This window comes from Rhincodon typus, chromosome 5 (assembly GCF_021869965.1).
Source record: "Rhincodon typus isolate 14 chromosome 5, sRhiTyp1.1, whole genome shotgun sequence".
Lineage (NCBI taxonomy): Eukaryota > Metazoa > Chordata > Chondrichthyes > Orectolobiformes > Rhincodontidae > Rhincodon > Rhincodon typus.
In genome coordinates, this window is record NC_063336.1 from 19356564 (window position 1) to 19378799 (window position 22236).

Genomic DNA, 22236 nt, shown 5'->3' on the forward strand with positions numbered 1-22236 from the left:
TCCATATCACCTGTCCTTCATTGAGAAATTGCGAAGAAAAACACCTTTGACCACAAGTCCAACAGGAAGTGGTCAGCGCATAGTGTCCTTGAGACCCTGAGGGAAAAGGGGAGGGTGGGCCGTGTCGCGTGGTTCCCTGAGCAGACTGTCAAAGTCATTTGGCAGAGTGCCTCATCACCAGGACTTTCCAACAAACACCAAAACATCACGTGGCTGGTGGTGAGGAGGGCACTGCCTGTGAGATCCTTTATGTACGCCTGGACTCCCTTCACCACCACACGCTACCCTCGAAATGGCTGCGGGGGGTGAACAAGAACTGTCACACACCTCCTGCTGGGTTGTGCCTATGCAAAGGAAGTCTGGAGACAAATGCAGTGGTTTTTGTCGAGGTTCATCCCTTGCAGCTCTGTGATGCAGGACTCTGTGCTCTATGGTCTGTTCCTCAGGACATACACCAAGACAAACATGGACTGTGCCTGGAGAACCATCAACTCAGTGAAAGACTCTCTTTTGCCTGCCTGAAACTTGTTGGTTTTTCAGAAGCAAAGGAGTTGAGCTCAGCTGAGTGTTGCAGACTGGCACATTCCAAGGTCCAGGACTGGATGCTGAGGGACGCGCTAAAACTTGGGGCAGCTGTCACTAAGGCACGGTGGGGAAAGACCACCATCTGAGGTCTTCCTGCTGAAGGTAAATGGGGGTCTGTTCAGTTATCAGACCCTCCCAGTTCCTCAAATATATGTAAATAAAATCTTGTACAAGTAAGAAATGCCTTTGGTTTGCTTATTGAATAGAGTCAAACTCCAAGGTTTGTTTTGTTTATCCCTACACTACTGTACACAACCAAACTGTCTTACTGACTATGTATGTGTATATGAAGATATTTTTATGAATAAAGTATATTTTTGAAATTAAAAGAATGAATAAAATAGGATTTTTCTAGTCTCTAGCCTACTCTGACTCAAAGAAGAACCAGTCAGAGGGACAGTGGAATGGAGTTAACCTGAGGGTGAATGGCAGCAGTAGAACGTGTGGATAAGTATCTGAAAGGGCCAAGCCCAGACTGAGTTCAGACAGAGCAACAGCAGAATTTGCGAAAAAAATCTGATGTAAGTGACATTAATGCAAAGCAGTGAACTAACTGGTAGGTAGCAGTTAAATTGCCTTTCTCCACGTTAAAGTTGCTTTAAGGGAAGGTAAGAGTTCTGGTGTCTTTTTAAAAGAAAACCTAATTCAACTTCTACATGGTGTGAGTTCAGCAGAAGAGTTTTGTTAATAGAAGGTACAGCAGAGAGAGCTCAGTCCTGTGTGTTGCATGGCATGCAGTATGTGGGAAATCTTAGTTGTACCTGATGGGGCATGTTGCCGAACAAAGAGACCTAGGGATGCGGGTTCATAGACCCTTGAAGGTGGAGTCATGGTTAGGCAAGGTGGTGAAGAAGGCATTTGGCACATTCGCCTTCATTAGTCGATGCATTGTGTATAAAAGTTGGGATGTCATGTTGCAGCTGTACAGGACATTGGTTAGGCCACTTTTGGAATTCTGCATTCAATTCTGGTCTTCATGCTATAGGAAGGATCCTATTAAACTTCAAAGAGTTCAGAAAAGATTTACAAGGAAGTTCAAAAACAGATGTTGCTGGAAAAGCTCAGCAGGCCTGGCAGCATCTTTGAAGAAAAAATCAGAGTTAACGTTTCGGGTCCATTGACCCTTCCCCAGAACTGTCCTTCTCCATTCTGAGGTAGGGTCACCAGACCCGAAACGTTAACTCTGATTTTTTTCTTCACAGATGCTGCCAGACCTGCTGAGCTTTTCCAGAAACTTCTGTTTTTGTTCCTGATTTACGGCATCCGCAGTTCTTTCAGCAGTCCAACTTGTCCATGCCGACTAGATATCCGAAATAAATCTAGTCCCATTTGCCAGCATTTGGCCCATATCCCTCTAAACCCTTCCTATCCATATACCCATCCAGATGCCTTTTAAATGCTGTAATTGTACCAGCCTCCACCACTTCCTCTGGCAGCTCATTCCATACACGCACCACCCTCTGCGTGAAAAAAGTTGCCCCTTGGGTCCCTTTCAAATCTTTCCCCTCTCACCCACACTTATGCCCTCCATTTTTAGACTGCCCCACCCCAGAGAAAAAGACCTTGGCTATTCACCCTATCCATGCGCCACATGATGTTATAAACCTTTAGAAGGTCACCTCTCAGCCTCCGATTCTCCAGGGGAAAAAGTCTCAGCCCACCCACCCAGTCTCTCTGTATAATTCAAAACTTCTAATCCTGACAACATGCTTGTAAAGGCCGTACAACTCTCTCTCTCTAAGTGGCACCAGTTTGATCAGGGTAAGTACTCAGTTTTGGAGCTTGAGCACAAGCTGAAGGACCAGCAGTGTATTTTTTGAGGCTGAGAGTTATTAGAATGGAATGGTTTTCAATCTGGTTGGCTTGCAGCTTAAGGAAGTGCAGTCAGAGAAGGAGTGGGTGGACCATCAATCAGAGGAAGGGAGGCAGTAAAAACCCCCAGAGTGTATCTCACTCAAGAAAGGCATTTCTGTGCTGGAAGGCAGTGACAGTAACAGTCGATCTGGAGAGTGCAACCAGAACCTAGCTGCACCAGGGAGGAGCACTGGGTTAGAGCAAGAGCTTCAGGTGGTAGGAAACTCAATAGGGAGGGATATAGGTAGGCGTTTCTGCAACCGTAGATGTAGTTCTTGGTTGGCATCCCCTGCCGTTCTGCCCAGAAATTCCAGGTGTCTGCAACACGGGAATCCAATGGTTCCTTGTTTGCCACATTCGGAGCATGTGTCAGTGATTGTGCAGGGCAGCTCTGGTCTGACAACGTTAGTCCAGGCAGACAGGGGCCTTTTTAAAGATGGCGCGGATGCCAGTCGATTTCAGGATACCCTGGCAGTGCCGAGTTCTCCTGTGTATGGAGTGGCGAAGAATCCCATTGGCATCGGAACGAGAGGGCTGCTAGGTCATGGATGGGGATGAATTCAAGATGAAAGTGCAAGAAACCTCTTTGAGAGAAACCTTCCACAAAATTCAACAAAAATGACCCTTTGTGCCGAAAGAAAAAGTCAGACCCAAACGCAGAACGCTGGGGAAACTGGCAGCATCTTTGGGGAGAGAAACAGAGTGAACATTTTCAGTCCAGAATGATTCTTCTTAAGATTCAGGCCATGGTCCTGAGTTCTGATTTGAGAGTGAAATGGTTGCAGACTGGGTGGGAAACATTGCACATGCTGCTGAGGTACACGACACTAGTTCTCATCCAGACCAGTGAGTTCAGCCTGAATATGTGTCTTCAAACGTGAATGTGCTTTCACTGCTCTGCGTGTGAGTTGGACACATACACACAGGGTCTGACAGGAGTAGGCCATCCAGCTTATTCAGTTTTACCATGGGTGATCCGTACCTTAACTGCACCTACCTCTCTTTTAACACCTGCATGGAACAAAAATAGATCAATCTCAGGCTTGAAAACTTCAATTGTTCCAACATCAAGTGCATTGGTTGGGGAGTGGGTTCCAAACTCCCCCTTTCCTTTGTGTGATCATGTGACTTCACTCGCGAATGACCAGCCACTAATAAGTTTGTGTTTGGATGTCCAGGAGGACAGCTTGTGAGTTTCATTTTGCGGTAACAATCCAATTGCTTGTTACAACTGCATAACTTGCTACTTGAAATCTGATTGCAAGGCCATGTTGTGAAGGGGGATTTCTGGGAGTGGGAATTAATTGGAATTCTGAGCCGATTTACACGAATGCAACTAGGAATAATTCATTTTTTATCAATCTGACAGTGTTTGCCCTAAGTAAGCTAGTATATAAATGAAACTGTGACATGCTTTATTATAACGTCAGATTTATATTGATAGCTTTCCAGAATGAATTTGGACTAAGCAGTTACATTTATCTCAGAGCATGGGCCTTTTATGGATGCAATTTGTTCCACTTGACTGGCTATTTCTATTTTCTGATAAATTAATGACAGTGAAATCTAAAAGGCAAACTAGATCAATCTTCTTACATGATACATTTCAAAGTCTAGTACACCAGCAAAAGATTCTGATTCTACAACGAATAGGTCTGGTTGTTTATTATAGAAGTGATTAGATTACAGTGTTTGATGTCTTCAGCCAGATTTTAAGGAGCAAACCATTACGTTGTGATAATAGTCCAATTACAGAAAATTACCTTCGTGTTATTAAAAAAAGCACAGAAGTAATTTCATCTGAAGGTCTGGTTAGTGTCTGCCACTTGGTAATCAAATTGATTCGTACTGATTCATCTTGTCTGTGTCAGTTCAGGTTGCTAGCCACTGCGTTTAACTCCTATGGCATTATTAGAAAGTCATTTAAAAACCATCCAGTACCGATGAGTGCATGTCAGTTATAGAGATGTATGAAGGCTGGATTGGAGCTACGTTATCTGAGAGAAAGCTCAAACACTTGGTTGATCTTCTGCATGAGTTCACAGCCAATAGTAATTAAAGGTGGATGCTTCAAACAAAATGCTAGAATTTATAGGGCAATTACTTTCTTTAAAGTCCATGAGCCCTATTTTCCTGTTGAATGGATATTAGTGATCAAGTGTAGGGGAAAAATCTTATTTCTTCATGTGTTAGTGATAAATCAGAGTGACATGATGAACTGTAGTAATAAGGCTGCCATTGTGAATTCAAGCACCAGCATCATTATCACGCAATGTTATTACTTAAACCATAATTTCAATTTCACATTGATTGTCATCAAATATCTTTGTCACTTTGCTAATAAATATAAAACAACTCTATTTGCCTGATTCCAGGTATTGTGGTCAAATAAATTCAATGAATGGAATTTCCATCTAAAAATCTATCAACTGTGTGAAGTATTCTGATCGTATTATTTTGTTCCTGCATCCCAGAATTTTCCACAGGGGTGATATCCAATCACTGCTTCTCAAGAATATGATCCCTTGGACAAGGAATAATTAAAGAGAATGTGTCCAACATGTCCCAGGACAATGAATGTCAGTTAGACATTCTTCCTCATCCAAATCAAATTCTTTCACAGCAGAATAAACTGGGAAGGCGATGGCCTAATGGTATTATCGCTGGACTGTTGATCTAGATAATGTTCCGTGAACCTGAGTTTGAATCCTGCCAAGGTAGATGGTGGAATTTGAATTCAACAAAAAAAAACTGAATCAAGAGTCTAATGATGACTGTGAATCCGTTGCCGATTGTTGGGAAAAACCCGTCTGGTTCACTCATGCCCTTTAGGGAAGGAAACAGCCATACTTATCTGGTCTGGCCTACATGTGACTCCAGACCCACAGCAATGTGGTTGACTCTTAACTGCCCTCTGGGCAATTAGGGATGGGCAATAAATGCTGCCTAGCCAATGACACCCTCATCCTGTGAACAAATAAAGGGGGAAAAGAAAACTCTCGTGGCTCCATTCAAAAACATTGTATTAGACAGTGGGACAGATTTCAAAGGGGATGTGTCAGTAACTGAGCTTTGGCTAAATGAGTAGGCTGAGGAGGACGCTAGGCTGGTAGCTATAGAAACATATAGTGAGATAATACATTAATGATGAGAATGATTATAGCTGCACATTCTTGATGAGAGCAGAGTGAAAGGGAGGAGGAGGAGAGCGGTGGAGAAGAGGGGTAGGAGAGGTGGAGGGGGGAGGGGAGGTGGAATGGAGAAGGAGAGGAGAGAGGTGGAGAGGAGGGGTAGGAGAGGTGGAGGGGGGAGGTGAGATGGAATGGAGAAGGAGAATTGGGGGGGGGGGGAGGAGAGACAAGATGCAAAGAGTGTGAAGGAGAGTATAAGGAAGAGCGAACAAGTTTCAACAAAATACTTTGACTGCTGTTTCAGCAGATGCTAATAGCTATTCAAATAAAACCTGACTAATTATTCCCTGTATTTACAGATTGTTGTTGAAAGAAAGGTCAACATGATTGAATCACCTACTTGTTCAAAATGAAATGGAAGAGGAGTTAATATAATTTTCAGTCTTTGTTACCACTTCAGACTTTGTTTAGCAAGGGGGCTGATGCTCTGAATTACCATTTGCAGTACAAGGAGGATTTTTAATGGAAATTTCCTAAAGTTTTGAATTTTCAATTGCTCTGTTTACAGGCTTCTACAGCCAAAAAAAACTATTTTGCTCAAAATGATTTGAAAATTCCAGCAACAAAAGAACCATTCACAGGGTCACAGGTCACGGATTGATTTTTAAACCAGGATTATCATCAGAGCTAAAGAATTAATCAAAATCACAGAGAAGTCCCCAGTTTTCCAGTGTGATAAATTCAGGTTAACAGGAGACACTGGTCAGGCGTCTGTACTTCACAAGAAATAACTATTTATTATAAATATATCCGTTCTAAGCACAGGAAAACAAACTAGGAATTAAACTCTGTCTATTCTTAATTCCTCACACAGACATGCAGACAAACATAGACAAACATAAAAATTTAAATGCAATCAAAATATTGTGGATGCTAAAAATCTGAAATGAAAACAGAAAATGCTGGAGAAACTCAGCAGGTCTGATAGCATGTGTAGAGAGAGAAGCAAGAGTTAGTACTAATGTAAAGGAGAAGGTATTGTGAGCAGTGAGACCAATGCAGTCTCGGTGCCCGCATTGTAGAATAGCCCTGCACTGTCCTTAGGACTGACCCCTCACTATCCAGCCACGTACCGTTTCAATAACCGTCTTGCTTCCATGCTAGCATTTTCATCCTAGGCTTGCTGTACTGTCCCAGTGAGGCTCAACATAAGTTTGAGGCGCAAGATCTCATTTTCTGCTTAGGCACTTTCCAGGCTTTAGGAGCCAACATTGAGTTCTGCAGCTTTAATCTCTATGCTACATTTTGATTACACCTGTCGTACCTTGTTTGCGTCTTGTTGGCTTTGTTCTCAGCAGAGTGGACCAATTTCCTTCATTTCCATAGCTCGCATTTCCAACTATTTTAATTTTAATCTCGCCTTTGTCACTGTTAGCGCTCTCTTTGTGTTTGCTGTGGGTACCCACACCATCTGTACCACTTGCTCCTCTTCCCCTCCATCTACAGCATGATAAAAATATCATTTTCCAGCCTCTTTCAATCTTATCAGATTCAAAACGTTAACATAGTTTCTCTTTGCACAGATGCTGCGTGAGGTTTTGCAGCATTTTCTGTTTTTATTTTTAAAAAGTGTTATGGGTGGAGATAAACAAAAATAAGGGAACACACTTCAATAGGGCCAGTCCACAGGATTCACTGAGGTGCCCTTGTATATCTTGACAGTCCTTCTGATCTCTGATCTTCTTTCCAAGTTCTTTCAGTCTTTACTACAGAGACAGGACAGTTTCAACACTTATTGTTCAGTCTCTCCATCACTGGTTAAATGCAGCAGCTTATAGACAAATGAAAGTGAGAATAGTTAACTATCTTGCAATTCTTTTTTGATTCTCTACTAGGAGAGAGTCTTTTTAGAATCTGGAGGTTTTCAGTCCCTGTCTTGTCCATACATAGGCTATCCACCTGTCCACGAGATAACCAGGCTTGTGCACCCCTGCCTCACACACACTCCTGAATGAAAAATCAAACAACAGTCTGTCTTTGGGACAACTACCTTAAACACACATCAGTAAAGTTGATGGGTCCAATAATCCTCCCCCACTGCTTGAACAAGGTAACAGTGTAAATGCAACTCACAATCACCATAAGACTAGAAGACATAGGAACAGAATTAGGCCATTCAGTTCATCAAGTTTGTTCTGCCGTTTGTTCATGACTGATATGTTTCTCAACCACATTCTCCTGTCTTCTTCCCGTACCCCTTGACCCCCTTACCAATCAACAACCTGTCCATCTCTTTCTTAAATACACTCAGTGAGTTGGACTCCATTGCCCTCTGTGGCAACAAGGTGCACAGATTAGCCAGAGGTGCATAGTGGCTCAAGGGGTGGCACAGTGGCTCAGTGGTCAGCACTGCTGCCTCGCAGCCCCAAAGACCTGGGTTTGATTCCACCCTCGGGTGACTGTCTGTGTGGAGTTTGCACATTCTCCCTGTGTCTGCATGGGTTTCCTCCAGGGGCTCTGGTTTCCACCCACAGTCCAAAGATATGTAGGTTAGGTAGATTGGCTATGCTAAATTGCCATAATATCCAGGCATCTACAGGCTAGGTGGATTAGCCATGGGAAATACAGGGCTAGGGTAGGGGTGGAAGGCTCTTTGGAGGATTGGTATGGGCTGAATGGCCTGCTTCCATACTGAAGGGAAGCTATTCTATGATTCTTACAGCTGAAGAAGTTCCTCCTCATCTCAGTTCTAAAATGTTGTCTCTTCACTCTGAGACAGTGCCCTAGGTCCTAGTCCCTCATACTAGTGGAAACGTCTTCTCCACTCTACCTAGGATGCTCAGTATTCAGTTGGTTTCAATCAGATCCTCCATTATCCTTCTAAACTCCATCAAGTACAGACCCAGAGTCCTCAACCACTCCTCAAGTGACAAGCCCTTCATCGCCAGGATCATTCTTATAAACCTCTGCTGGTCCCTTCCAAACCCAGCACATCCTTCCTTTAATACAAGGCCCAAAACTGCTTGCAATGTTCCAAATGCAGTCTGTCCAGAGCCTTATACAGCCTCAACAGTACATTTCTGCTCTTGTATTTTAGCCTTCCTGAAATGAATGCTAAAATTGCATTTGCCTTCCTAACCACCAACTGAACCTGGATGTTAACTTTAAGAGAATCCTGAACTATAAGTCCCAAGTCCTTCATCCTTCAGATTTCAGAAACCTTTTGCCACTTAGAAAATAGTCTATGCCTCTATTCTTCCTATCACAGTGCATAACCTCACATTTTCCTTCACTGTATTCCATCTGCCACTTCTTTGCCGGCTCTCCTAGCCTGTCCAAGTCCTTCTGCAGCCTCCCCGCATTCTCAAAACTACCTGTCCCTCTGCCTATTTTTGTGTCATCTGCAAATGTAGCAACAATGCCCTCAGTTCCTTCTCCAGATCGTTAATGTATAAGGTGAACAGTTGTGTTCTCACCACAACTCCAGTAAACACTGCCTGCCATCCTGAAAAAGACACCCTAATCCCTATTCTCTGCCTTCTGCTAGTCAGCCAATCCTCACTCCAAGCCAGTACCTTTCCACTAACACCATGGGCTTCTGACTTATTTAACAGCCTCCTGTATGACACCTTGTCAAAGGCCTTCTGGAAATCCAAACAGATCATGTCCACTGGCTCTCCTTTGCCTAACTTGCTCATTTTGTTCTCAAAGAATTCCAACAGATTCGTCAGGCATGACGTCAACTTCATGAAGCTGTTCTGACCCAGCCCTGTTTTACCATGCACTTCTAAGTACTCCACAATCTCATCCTCAACGGACTCTAAAATCTTACCAATGACCGAGGTCAGGCTAATTGGCCTGTAGTTTTCCATCTTCTGCGTCCCTCCATTCATAAACAGTGTGTTGCATTTAGCTATTTTCCAGCCCTCTGGGACCCTCCCTGTTTCCAGTGTTTCCTGAAAGGTCAACACATTGCCTTCAAAATCTCCTCAGCTATCTCCTTCAGAACCCTGGAATGTAGTCTATCTGGTCCAGGTGATTTATCTGCTTTCAGACCTTTCAGCTCCCCCAGCACCTTCTTCTTAGTGATGATCATGACACTCACCTCTGCCCGCAACTCTCTTGAAGTTCTAGTATTTTGCTGGTGACTTTCAATGAGTTCCAGTATTTTGTTTCAAGCTGCAACATCTCCTTCCACAGTTTCCTTGGTTTAAAGTAAATAGTTACAACCAGCCTACTCAAAAACATCTGTCTATTCCCACTCTGTTCTCTGTCCATTAACCAACCTCAACCTTTGTTTCTAATTATCCCAAACTCATTAGTCATAATCTTGTGTAATAACCTCTTGTGTGTCATCTTTTCAAATGGCTTTTAAGAATCTAAATCTACTTCATCCCCATTATCTTTCCTGCTGGCTACATCCTGAAAAAAAATACAGTTATTGTATCATAAAACATTGGCTCTGTAAAACCAATGTTTAATTTTCTAGGTGTCCTATCCACAAATCCCTATTAATAGATTCTGATTTTCTTTATTATTGATACCCAGGCTAGAGTCATAGAGATGTACAGCATAAAAACAGACCCTTCAGTCCAACTCGTCTATGTCATCCGAAATAAATCTAATCCCATTTGGCAGCATTTGGCCCATATCCCTCTAAACCCTTCCTATTAATATACCCATCCAGATGCATTTTAAATGTTGTAATTGTAGCAGCCTCCACCACTTCCTCTGGCAGTTCATTCCATACACACACTACCTTCTGTGTGAAAAGGTTGCCCCTCAGGACCTTTATAAATCTTTCCCCTCTTACTTTAAACCTAACCCTCTAGTTTTGGACTCCCCCACTCTGGGGAAAAGACCTTGTCTATTTACCCTTATAACATCACCCCTCAGCCTCCGACGCTTCAGGGAAAATAGCCCAAGCCTATGCAGCCTTTCCCTATAACTCAAGCCCTCTAACCCGGCAACATCCTTGTAAATCTTTTCTGAATCTTTTCACGTTTCACAACATCCTTCCGATAGCAGGGAAACCAACTGGCCTATATCTGCTGGCGTATGTTCCCTGTTTTCTTTTACTGTCCTCTCTTGAATAGCAAGCACACACTATTCTGGATAAAATTCCCTTTGAATTTGAGACACCTTTTCCATTTATGATGTACAGTAGTTTTTGGATATTCGCTGTTCAATAGGACCAGACAGACTGCAACCCCACTCTCTAGCCAACAGCATTACACAGACTGCAGTCCTGCCCTCCATCCGTCCTTGTATTATATATGTTTCTAACACCTTTGCTGATGCTCAGTGTTTTGGGATCTTGTTGGGCATTAAGCAGTACGATGATGAAGCAGGGAGCTGCTTCTGTGTTTGGATCAGTGCATTGCCCTGGGTCTGAATGTTAATTTCTTGTGAACAACCCACTGAACAAGTGCTAGTCATATCGGCTGTCCTGCAACGTCAGTGAACTCCCAAAAATATCTCCTTGACATTACTTCATTGTGTGGTAGTTTATTTTTTTTTGCTGGCGCTATTGCAAAGAAGTGATTGTGCTGCATGCACAGCGAGTGAACCCTCTGCAGAGATTTTGCTCTAAACAGATTTTCAAGCTCAATAGTGTTTGTTGTAGTGAGTCAATAAATCTAGTCTACATTTAAACAGTCCTATTTGGCTCCATATAACTTGTGTCTATCTTGTGTTAAGTTCCTGTCATAAATACTCTTTGCCTTAATCCTTCTTGTCTATGTCCAGGTTTTAGTCGCGATCAGTTGGACTGCAATTGATTTTTTTTTCTTGCTTTTAAAAATTAACAATGAAGGAAAAGAGGTGTAAAATTCACAAGCACGCACAAATTTCTAATATAACATTCATAATGCCCTGATGAAAGATGGACTTTGGACAGAGATGATACAATTAAATCTTGCTGACTGAATGTTTCAGCTGCCCAGACTATCTGCTCATTGCTGTGGGTGGCACCAATACTCAATTCACCCAGGCATACAGCACAAATATCACCAGGGTAGCAACCATAACTAAATACAGAGTCAATTACAGAACTGCCAAGTGTTTCTGACTTGCACTGATCTGGGAGTGTACTTTTCCTTGGGTGGTAGTCATATAATTCAGTCAGGCATACCACATAGCCATTGTCAACCACAACTATTTATAAGCTCAATACGTATTGTCAATAAAGTGTTCTTGGCCAGTCCCTGTGCGCTGGTGGCTGGCAGGTATGGGAGATAAAAGCTTGGCTTGATAATCTTGTGCTTTCGTGGCTCACTGTTTCAATAATGTCAGCCTCGGTTATCAGCTGAAATCCTGGGGTGGGTCTTCAGTCTCCCCTCTATCATCCGACTCAGAGGCAACAGGCCAACCAACTGAACCAGACTGACGCTCCACCCATATGTCATGGGTAAGGATTCATTCTGATCCCTTGAGACAGATTGGAAATGTTTCATCCAACAATATCCAAATCTTGCATACATATTTCTCCTTAAAATGTAGGTTCGAAGGGATTCACAGACTGGGAGACAGGGCTGATAATGAATCATGCAGCATGGTAAGGGGGTCACGTTCATTCCCGATCCACTGCCACTGGAGTTTTACCTGATTCCAGACAGACAGACAAGCCTCGCCGAAACCTCTCATATAGCTCCAGCAAAGGACTCAACATTCCAGCAATAACGCTGAAGACTTGTGCTCCAGAACTTGCCGTTCCCTTAGCCAAGCTCTTCCAGTACACTTGCAACACTGGCATCTCCCCCACGATGTACGCTGCAATCCCATTAATCTTAATACCATCCCTTTACAGTACTTAGAATTTAGAAGAATGAGAGGTGAGCTCACTGAAACAAATAGGATTGTTACGGGCCTTGATGCTGAGAGGATGTTTTCTCCCTCGTGGGAGAATCTAGGACCCAAGCGCATCGTCTCAGATTTAAGAGGCACCAATTTAAGACTGAGATGAGGAGCAATTTCTTCTCTTACTTGTGATTCTTTGGAACTCCTTGCCACGGAGAGCCCTGGGGAGTGGGTGGGGTGCAGGTGGGTGGGGGGGATTGAGTCCTTCTGTATATTTAAGGCTGAGTTGGGTAGATTCTTGATCAGTCAGGGAATCGAAGGTAATGGGGAGAGTTAATGAGGAATGTCGGATCAGCCATGATCCTATCAAATGGTGGAGCAGGCTCGAGGGGCTAGACAGCCTACTTCTCTTCCTGGAGAGAATTCCCATTTCTGTGACACATAAGATTTGACTTAGCTGTGGCTTCCATTTCCCTCTCTTAAGAATCTGATTACATCTTCCCTGAATTTTCATACAACTGAGCTTAAGCTCCCTCAGCTTCAAATATCCCCTTGAGATTTTAAACAAACCTTTCTGGAACTATTTGCTAACAGGTCTGAGCTATCTCCCTTCTTTGGAGGTAATGGTTTCACACAGGCAGCTTCAATTAAGACTTCTGCACACCTGCCAAGTTGAAGGCCAAGAGCTGTCCAGGCTATGGGTGTACACCCTGACCAAATAAATTCACTTCCACAACCTTCTCACTGTAGCCCAAAGCACTACAATGTTTACTTTGTGCTTGTGACACTCTCCCAATATAACCAAATACCCTTTAGTCTCCAAGAACTATCTCTCACATACTATTTTTAAAATGAAATCCACAAAACAACAAAAATACTAAGAAGTTAATTATTAGAGATAGTAGGAACTGCAGATGCTGGAGAATCTGAGATAACAAGGTGTAGAGCTGGATGAACACAGCAGGCCAAGCAGCATCAGAGGAGCAGGAAAGCTGACGTTTCGGGCCTAGACCCAGGAGTTAATCATTAAACCTTTTCTCACATACACAAGCACACATGCCACTAGCTCACAATTCAAAAATGAAAAACAAGTCTTTTTTTATACGTACAATATATAGATATAGAAATATATTAATCACACACCTTAGATCACACAAGGCACAGGTCAGAAATGTGATGGAATACTGCCCAGTTGCTTGGATGTGTGCAGCTCCAACAACACTCTAGAAACTTGGCACCATCTGTGACAAAGCAGCCTGCTTTATTGGCATCTCTCTATCAAAGTGGCAGCAGTTTGTATCATTAACAAGGTGCAGAGCCACAACTCACCAAGAATTCCTGGACAGCACCTTGCAAACCCACAATACCTGTTACCTAGAAAGACAAGGGCAGCGGCAAATAGGAACATCATCACCTACAAGTTCCCATCCAAGATCGGCACCATCCTGACTTGGAAATATATCGTCGTTCCTTTGCTATTGTTAAGTCAGTATCCTTATACCACATAGACCATACTGGCCAAGAAGACAGCTCAACATCTCCTTCTCAAGGGCAATTAGGGATAGGCAATAAATGCTGGCCTAGCCAGTGACACCAACATCTTGCCCAAAATGCAGCATTCTGAGTGAATGAATAAATGGATTAATGAATAAATAAATAAAAGTTTGTTGTTGGGGACAGGGTACAGTTCCAGCACTGGCCACTCCTTTCCGTGGCACTGCCAGGTTGAAGACCTGCTGGCCATCTAATTGGTTGACAGCCATTAAAACATTATTGAGATATGTGGAACAGTCCATCTTCCACTGTTACACTGGCACTTTTCCTCACCTCTTCCTCTGCTACACTGATGACTGTATCGGTGCCGCCTCGTGCTCCCACGAGGAGCATGAACAGTTCATCACCTTTACTAACATCTTTCACTACAACCTCAAATTCGCCTGGACCATGTCTGATACCTCCCTCCTGTTCCTGGACCTCTCTGTCTCCATCTCTGGTGATTGCCTTGAAACTGACATCTATTTCAAGCCCACCAACTCCCACTAGACTACACCTCCAAGGAGACGGGGATAAAGCTAGTAGGTGAGTGTAGGTCCTTGGAACCCTGCAACCCAATGGTCTCAATGTGGACTTTACAAGCTTCAAAACCTCCCCACCCTTGACCTCATCCCAAGACCAGCCCAGCTCATCCCCGCCTCCTTGACCTGTCCATCTTCCCTCCCACCTATCTGCTCCTCCCACCTCACTGACCAACCCGCAACCCCACCCCCACCTCCTACCTATCAGCCTCGTCCCCGCCTCCTTGACCTGTCCGTCTTCCCTCCCACCTATCTGCTTCTCCCTCCTCACTAATCAACCCCCACTTCCTACCTACGCTCACCTACTAGCCTCATTCCTGCCTCCTTGACCTGTCCATCTTCCCTCCCCCTACCCGCCCCTCCCTCCTCACTGACCAACCCCCATCCCAGCTCCCTACCTACACTTACCTTTACTAGCTTCATCCCCGCTCCTCGAACTGTCCGTCTTCTCTCCACCTGTCTGCTCCACTATCCACCTTCTATCACCGCCTCCCCCTCTCTCTATTTACTTTAGAGCCCCCTTCCCCTCCCCCATTTCTGAAGAAGGGTCCAGACCCGAAACGTCAGCCTTCCTGCTCCTCTGATGCTGCTTGGCCTGCTGTGCTCATCCAGCTCTACACCTTGTTATCTCAGATTCTCCAGCATCGGCAGTTCCTACTATCTCTAAACAAGGCCTCACACCTAACGTGCATTGTCTGACCTAAAATGTCACCTCTTCTTTACAGTGACAAAACCTTTAGTTCTCTCAGAACCGTGACTTGAAAGGAATTCGGGGATTTACATATTTATCCATTAAAGCCTTCTAACTAATTAAAGATTTAACAGCATTTTAGGTTTGTTTAGTACATCCTCATCAATGGAGTAAACCTTTGATCTTTGACTTATAAATTCTGTATCTGGTATTACCTCTCTCACTAACACCTGAAGAATGAGTGAGACTCCAAAAGCTTGTGATTTCAAATAAACCTGTTGGACTATAACCTGGTGATTTCTGACCTTGTCCACCCCAGTCCAACACCAGCACCTTCACACCTTGAAGTAGACAGCAGCTTCATAATCCTTTACATTGTAACTGCTATCACACAGGGTAAGTGTGGCTGAACTCTGCTCAAGCATTAACCTGGGCTCCATCTAACTATCCCCTCTCAGTCAGGACAACATGGGTTCACGTTCCACTTCAGCAACCTGGAAACAGAATTGAAGTTGGCAGTCCAGTGTAGTATGGTGGGAGTTTTGCTCTGTCTTCAGGTGCAATGTTAAACCAAAGCCTAGTCTACCCTGGAAGGTGGGCTGTGAAACACCCCATGACACTATTTTGAAGTAGAGCAGGGAGGTTATCCCTAGTAATCTGGTCAATATTTATTCCTTAATCAACAATACAGAAATAGATTATCTGGATGTTTTCACAGTGCTGCTTGTGGGAGCTTGCTGTGCATAATTTGGTTGCTGTGTTTCCTAAATTGCAACAATGACTACATAAGTCATTTGTTTTTTTCTCTCTCTCTTTCTTTCTTATCCAGGCTGACTCTCAGTGCAGCTCTGAGAGATTGCTGCATTTGCAGAATGTTGTCATTTCAACATGATGTTGAACTGAGCAGGTATATTCTCCCAATCTCCTAGCTGATAATTTATTCACAATCAACATGCAGGTTGTGGGACCATGCCTCAGAATTAGGGATTTTACCTCTAACAATATACTTCTATTCATAAAATTTGTAAAAATACAGTAGAAAACACTCCACTTGGAAATGCACTTACAATAAAATTCACTTGTCTCCATACAACTTGTTCACCAGCGCCTCACACATCTGTAATAGTCTTAATATTAACAGTATACATTCCTTGTCAGGTAATGACAGTAAATCACTTTGGGACATCTGAAGGTGCTACATAAATGCAAGCTCTCTTCCCCCTGTCATGACAAAAATACCTGTAAACCACTGCCCATGATGCATTGTACAGGTTCTGCCTGAGGGATGAGAAAGGCAGCTTCGAGTCCTGTAGACCCATACACTTCATAATCATTTGGTAACCAACTGTTGGTGTGATACAGGGAATTCTGTTCTTGAGTTCCCTGCTTAAGGTCAGTGAACTATAGGGAGGTGTGAGAGTTAGCAGTGTAATTGCACTCGAACTTCACCCAGCTTTAGGAAGTCCCACTTTATGGAATAAATTCTTGAGAACACTTACGTCCCAACTGAAGCTGGTAGTGAGTATGACTCTGGCAATGGGAAAGGTCAGGCTCAGGGAATGTGAGGCCCATTGTGAAGGAAATATGATGCTGTTGTTAGGTAAGCGGGGTTCGGTTAGCTTGAATGGTTGGTTTATGATGCCAACAGCATGGGTTCAAGTCCTGCACTGGTCTTCTCAACCTCTCCCATTGCCTGAGGCGTGGTGACCCTCAGGTTAAACCATCACCTGTTGTTTCTCTCCAACGAGACAGGAGGACTGTGGTGACGTTCCCTTAGAGAAGGAAGTGTAGCATTTTGAGAGTGATGACGAAGCATTGGCAATACAAGTTCATGTCAGCACGGCATGTGACGTGATGGGGAAATTGCACATGATGGTCCCTCATACCTTTGCTGCTTGCCTTTCTCAGTGGGAAAGGCCAACGGCCTGAGAAATGTTGTCAAAGGAACTCGAGGAATAGGCCCCAGGAGATACGCTGATGTAAATTGCTGTGGGTTGGCAATTTGTATTGCCAATGAGAAGGTAATAATGGGCCAAAGTCTTCAACAAACTGTTGAGGTCTGTGTAGATTATAGCTTTTCATTGTTTGATAAAACTGTGTGACCATTTCAGAGTGGACCACATTGGGTCTGAAGTCACATCTGTCCTAGACAAGACAAGATGGCTGATTTTCCTCTGTAAAGGGTAATTAGTGAGCCAGATGGGTTCTAAAGGCAACCACCAAGACTGATACAAATACCTTGTTTTAGATTTATTTAATTAACTGAATTGAAACTCCTTAGCTGCCACAGTGAAATTGGAACTTACGAGTACCAAATTATTGGTCCAGTAACATAACCACATTGCTGCCATCCTCTCTCTGCTTGATACTAAGAGCTTTTCTTTTTATTCATTTGTGGGATGAGGGCGTCGCTGGCTGGCCAGCATTTCTTGCCCATCCCTTGTTGCCCTTGAGAAGGTGGTGGTGAGCTGCCTTCTTGAACCGCTGCAGTTGACCCACAATGCCCTTAGAGAGGGAATTCCAGGATTTTGACCCAATGACAGTGAAGGAACAGTGATATATTTCCAAGTCAAGATGGTGAGTGACTTGGAGGGAACTTGAATGTGGTGGTGTTCCCATATGTCTGCTGCCCTTGTCCTTCTAGATGGAAGTGGTCGTGGGTTTGGAAGGTGCTGTCTGAGGATCTTTGGTGAATTTCTGCAGTGCATCTTGTAGATAGTACACACTGCTGCTACTGAGCGTCGGTGGTGGAGGGAGTGAATGCTTGTGGGTGTAGTGCCAATCAAGTGGGCTGTTTTGTCCTGGATGGTGTTAAGCTTCTTGAGTGTTGTTGGGGCTGCACTCATCCAGGCAAGTGGGGAATATTCCATCACACTCCTGACTTGTGCCTTGTAGATGGTGGACAGGCTTTGAGGAGTCAGGAGGTGAGTTACTCGCTGCAGTATTCCCAGCTTCTGGCCTGCTCTTGTAGCCACTGTGTTAATGTGGTGAATCCAGTTGAGTTTCTGGTCAATGGTAACCCCCAGGATGTTGATAGTGGGGGATTCAGTGATGGTAACACCATTGAATGTCAAGTGGCGGTGGTTAGATTGTCTCTTATTGGTGATAGTCATAGCCTGGTATTTGTGTGGCGCGAATGTTACTTGCCTCTTGTCAGCTCAAGCCTGGATATTGTCCAGATCTTGTTGCAAGTGAACATGGACTGCTTCAGTGTCTGAGGAGTGGCAAATTGTGCTGAACATTGTGCAATCAGCAGCAAACATCCCCACTTCTGACCTTATGATGGAGGGAAGTTCATTGATGAAGCAGCTAAAGATGGTTGGGCCGAGAACACTAACCTGAGGAACTCCTGCAGCGATGTCCTGGAGCTGAGATGACTGACCGCCAACAGCCATGACCATCTTCCCATGTGCCAAGTATGACTCCAAACACTGAAGAGTTTGCCCCCTGATACCCATTGATTCCAGTTTTGCCAGGACTCCTTGATGCCACACTCGATCGAATGCAACCTTGATGTCAAGGGCTGTCACTCTCACCTCACCTCTGGAATTCAGCTCTTTTGTCCATGTTTGAACCAAGGCTGTAATGAGGTCAGGAGCTGCGTGGCCCTGGCAGAACCCAACCTGGGCGTCACTGAGCAGGTTATTTCTGAGCAAGTGCTGCTTGATAGCACTGTTGATGACACCTTCCATCACTTTTCTGATGATCGAGAGGAGACTGATGGGGTGGTAATTGGTCGGGTTGGATTTGTCCTGTTTTTTATGTACAGGACACGCTTGGGCAATTTTCCACATTGTCGGGTAGATACCAGTGTTGTAACTGTACTGGAACAGCTTGGCTAGGGGAGCAACAAGCTCTGGAGCATAAGTCTTCTGTACTATTGCCAGAATGTTGTCAGGGCCCATAGCCTTTGCAGTATCCAGTGTCTCCAAACATTTCTCGATATCACATGGAGTGAATCAAATTGGCTGAAGACTGGTATTTGTAATGCTGGGGACCACTGGAGGAGGCCAAGATGAATCATTCACTCAGCACTTCAGGCTGAACATTGCTGCAAATGCTTCAGCCTTATGTTTTGCACTGATGTGCTGGGCTCTTCCATCATTGAGGATGGGGATATTTGTGGAGCCTCCTCCTCCAGTGAGATGTTTAATTGTCCACACCATTCACGACTGGATGTGGCAGGCCTGCAGAGCTTCGATCTGATCCATTGGTTGTGGGATCGCTTAGCTCTGTTTATCACTTGCTGCTTTCGCTGTTTGGCGTGCAAGTAATCCTGTTTGGTGCTTCACCAGGTTGACACCTCCTCTTCAGGTATGCCTGGTGCTGGTCCTGGCATGCCCTCCTGCACTCTTCATTGAATGAGGGTTAATCCCCTGGTTTGATGGTAATGGTTGAGTGGGGGATATGCCAGGCCATGAGGTTACAGATTGTGCTGGAGTACAATTCTGCTGCTATTGATGGCCCACAGCAACCTCATGGATACCCAGTCTTGAGCTGGTAGATCTGTGTGAAGTCTGTCCCATTTAGCACAGTGATAGTGCCACACAACACGATGGAGGTTGTTCTCAATGTGAAGGTGGGACTTTGTCTCCACAAGGACTGTGCGATGGTCACTCTTACCAATACTATCATGGACAGATGCATCTGCAGACAGCAGATTGGTAAGGATGAGGTCAAATATGTTTTTCCCTCTTGTTGGTTCCCTCACCACCTGCCGCAGACCCAGGCTAGCAGTTATGTCCTTTAGGACCTGACCAGCTCGATCAGTAGTACTGCTGCTGAGCCACTCTTGGTGGTGGACATTGAACTCCCCCACCCAGAGAACATTTTGTGCCCTTGCCATCCTCAGTGCTTCCTCCAAGTGTTGTTCAACATGGAGGAGTACTGATTCATCAGCTGAGGGAGGATGGTATGTGGTAATCAGCAGGAGGTTTCCTTGCCCATGTTTAACCTGAAGCCATGAAACTTCATGGGGTCTGGAGTCAATGTTGAGGACTCCCAGAGCAACTCCCTCCCAACTGTATACCACTGTGCTGGCCCCGGATGGTGATGGTGGTGTCTGGGACATTGTCTGTAAGGTATGATTCTGTGAGTATGACTATCTCAGGCTGTTGCTTAACTAGTCTATGAGACAGCTCTCCTAATTTTGGCAGTAACCATCAAATGTAGGTCAAGAGGACTTTGCAGGGTCGACAGGGCTGTTTCTGCCATTGTCTTTTCTGGTGCCTAGGTCGATACCAGGTGATCCGGCCGGTTTCATGTCTTTGAGACTTTGTAGCGATTGCTGCAACTGAATGGCTTGCGAAGCCATTTCAGAGGGCAATTTAGAGTCAACCACATTGCTGTGGGTCTGGAATCACATGTAGACCAGAGACCAGGTGAGGGTGACACACTTCCTTCCCTGAAGGGCATTAGTGAACCAGATGGGTTTTTCCTGACAATCAGCAACCATTCTTAATTCCAGATTTTTTTTTATTCGAATTCAAATTCCACCTTCTGCCGTGGTAGGATTCGAACCCAGGACCCCAGAACATTAGCTAAGATTCTGGATTAATAGGTCCAGCAATAATACTGCTAGGCCACCATACTGTTAAGAGTGGAGAGTATTCCGTCACCCCTTGAACTGAGGAACAGTGCAGTGCATAGCATCAAAATAGCACAGTGAGCGGTAAACGGGAGGGAGGCAGGTTGAAATGAGGGGAAGTCAGCAATCCCATCCCATGTTTCTAAGAACTGGGAAAGACTATTGGGAATGAATCTCTGGGTTATGCTGCTGTGTATTTGCAGTTCGTCTCCATATTTACAATCCAGCAACTTCCAACCCGATCTCTGGACTGGGAAAGAAAGATTAGAAGTTGCCACAACTTCCCAATTTGAGGCATATTAAAAGGAATGGACAGTACTCCGGTCAGTCCCCAGTAGACCGCAGATCATTGAGATTACATCACTCAGCTCGCAAATCCTTCAATACCAGTCACCCTTAAAATAAACACTGTATGATTTGTGTTTTGTTGCTGGAAAATTGGCAACAGACCTCTTCAGAACAGGATCTGAAAGGACACAGGAAATATGTGGGGAGTGTGCACAGTGTAAACCAACTTGTTAAGTGTTGACGTCAGTTAAAGAGACACTGCCTTTTTGAGAGAGTTTCTGAGCATCTTTCTCCTTCCATTTCAGAAATGGGAAATGTTGTCCACTATTCTCATACTCCAGCAATACAGTAAAGGGAAAAAGCTCATTGGCCTATCTTAACTCATCTACATCTCACAAATCTCTGAAATAATTGAATTTATTAAACAGCACATATAGCCATCAGTGTACATGAGGTGTTTTTGTTTGGAGGCAGCATGTTGCCCATGTCTATCCTGTAAATACCTGGAGGAAGGATTTATTCCTGACATGTATTATTCTAAACTCATTTGCAGTTTTTAACCTTTAGTTTACCTTTTAGTCATTTTAATCGAGGGTATTATTCTGGTTCAACATTTTCTATAATAGTCCGTTAAATCTCTGAGTCTCACCTCTCTGAAGGATCCTCCTTCGGGAGGCTCAATCCTAACTTTATAATGTGGACTTCTTCGCACTGTATCAACCTTGTGGTTTCTCTCTGCAGTGTCTCTCTTACTTGGAAGCCTCTCAATCTTGGTGAGTCGAACCGGAACCCGTGCTGGAGGTCTAACTAGAACACTGTACAATTTGATCATCGCTCCCTCTGACATGTGTTTTACATTCTGACTCTATTAATCACTATTCTGTTGGTTTTATTTACTGCTCTGCATTGGCTTGACATGTTTATCCTGAAATCCAATCAACTCCTTAGAGTTGTACCGTTATTCTTTGTTGTGATAAATCTGATCTACCATACAACTGTCCGCAAATATTTTGCCTAATTTGTTTGGTCATTTCTGAGCCACCACATCTGCCTGTTTTAGTTAAATTTGCAAAGGATACAAAACTACTTTGATGAAGTTTCTGAGTTTGCGCAGTCAGTATTAAGTCCTGGGGCACTGCGCTCCGTATTACCCTTCCACCAACTCCCTTCTACCTTAAATAGCTCCTCTGATGAGTACTACGCATTTCCTCCCTTTCAGTCAGTTTC

General features: G+C 44.1%; 1 protein-coding gene across 5 annotated transcripts in view; it reads left to right on the forward strand.

Moving 5' to 3' along the window:
• Positions 1 to 22236, forward strand: part of LOC109922932 (probable G-protein coupled receptor 139) — a 48811-nt gene that overhangs the window by 10502 nt on the left and 16073 nt on the right. The window contains exon 1 of one of the 5 annotated variants that reach the window (XM_048597203.1): positions 21762 to 21782. The exons of the other annotated variants lie outside the window; for them this stretch is intronic. The gene's annotated coding sequence lies outside the window, so the exon portion shown is untranslated. Of the gene's footprint in view, positions 1 to 21761; positions 21783 to 22236 lie in introns of those variants that run through there. 5 annotated transcript variants of the gene reach the window in all.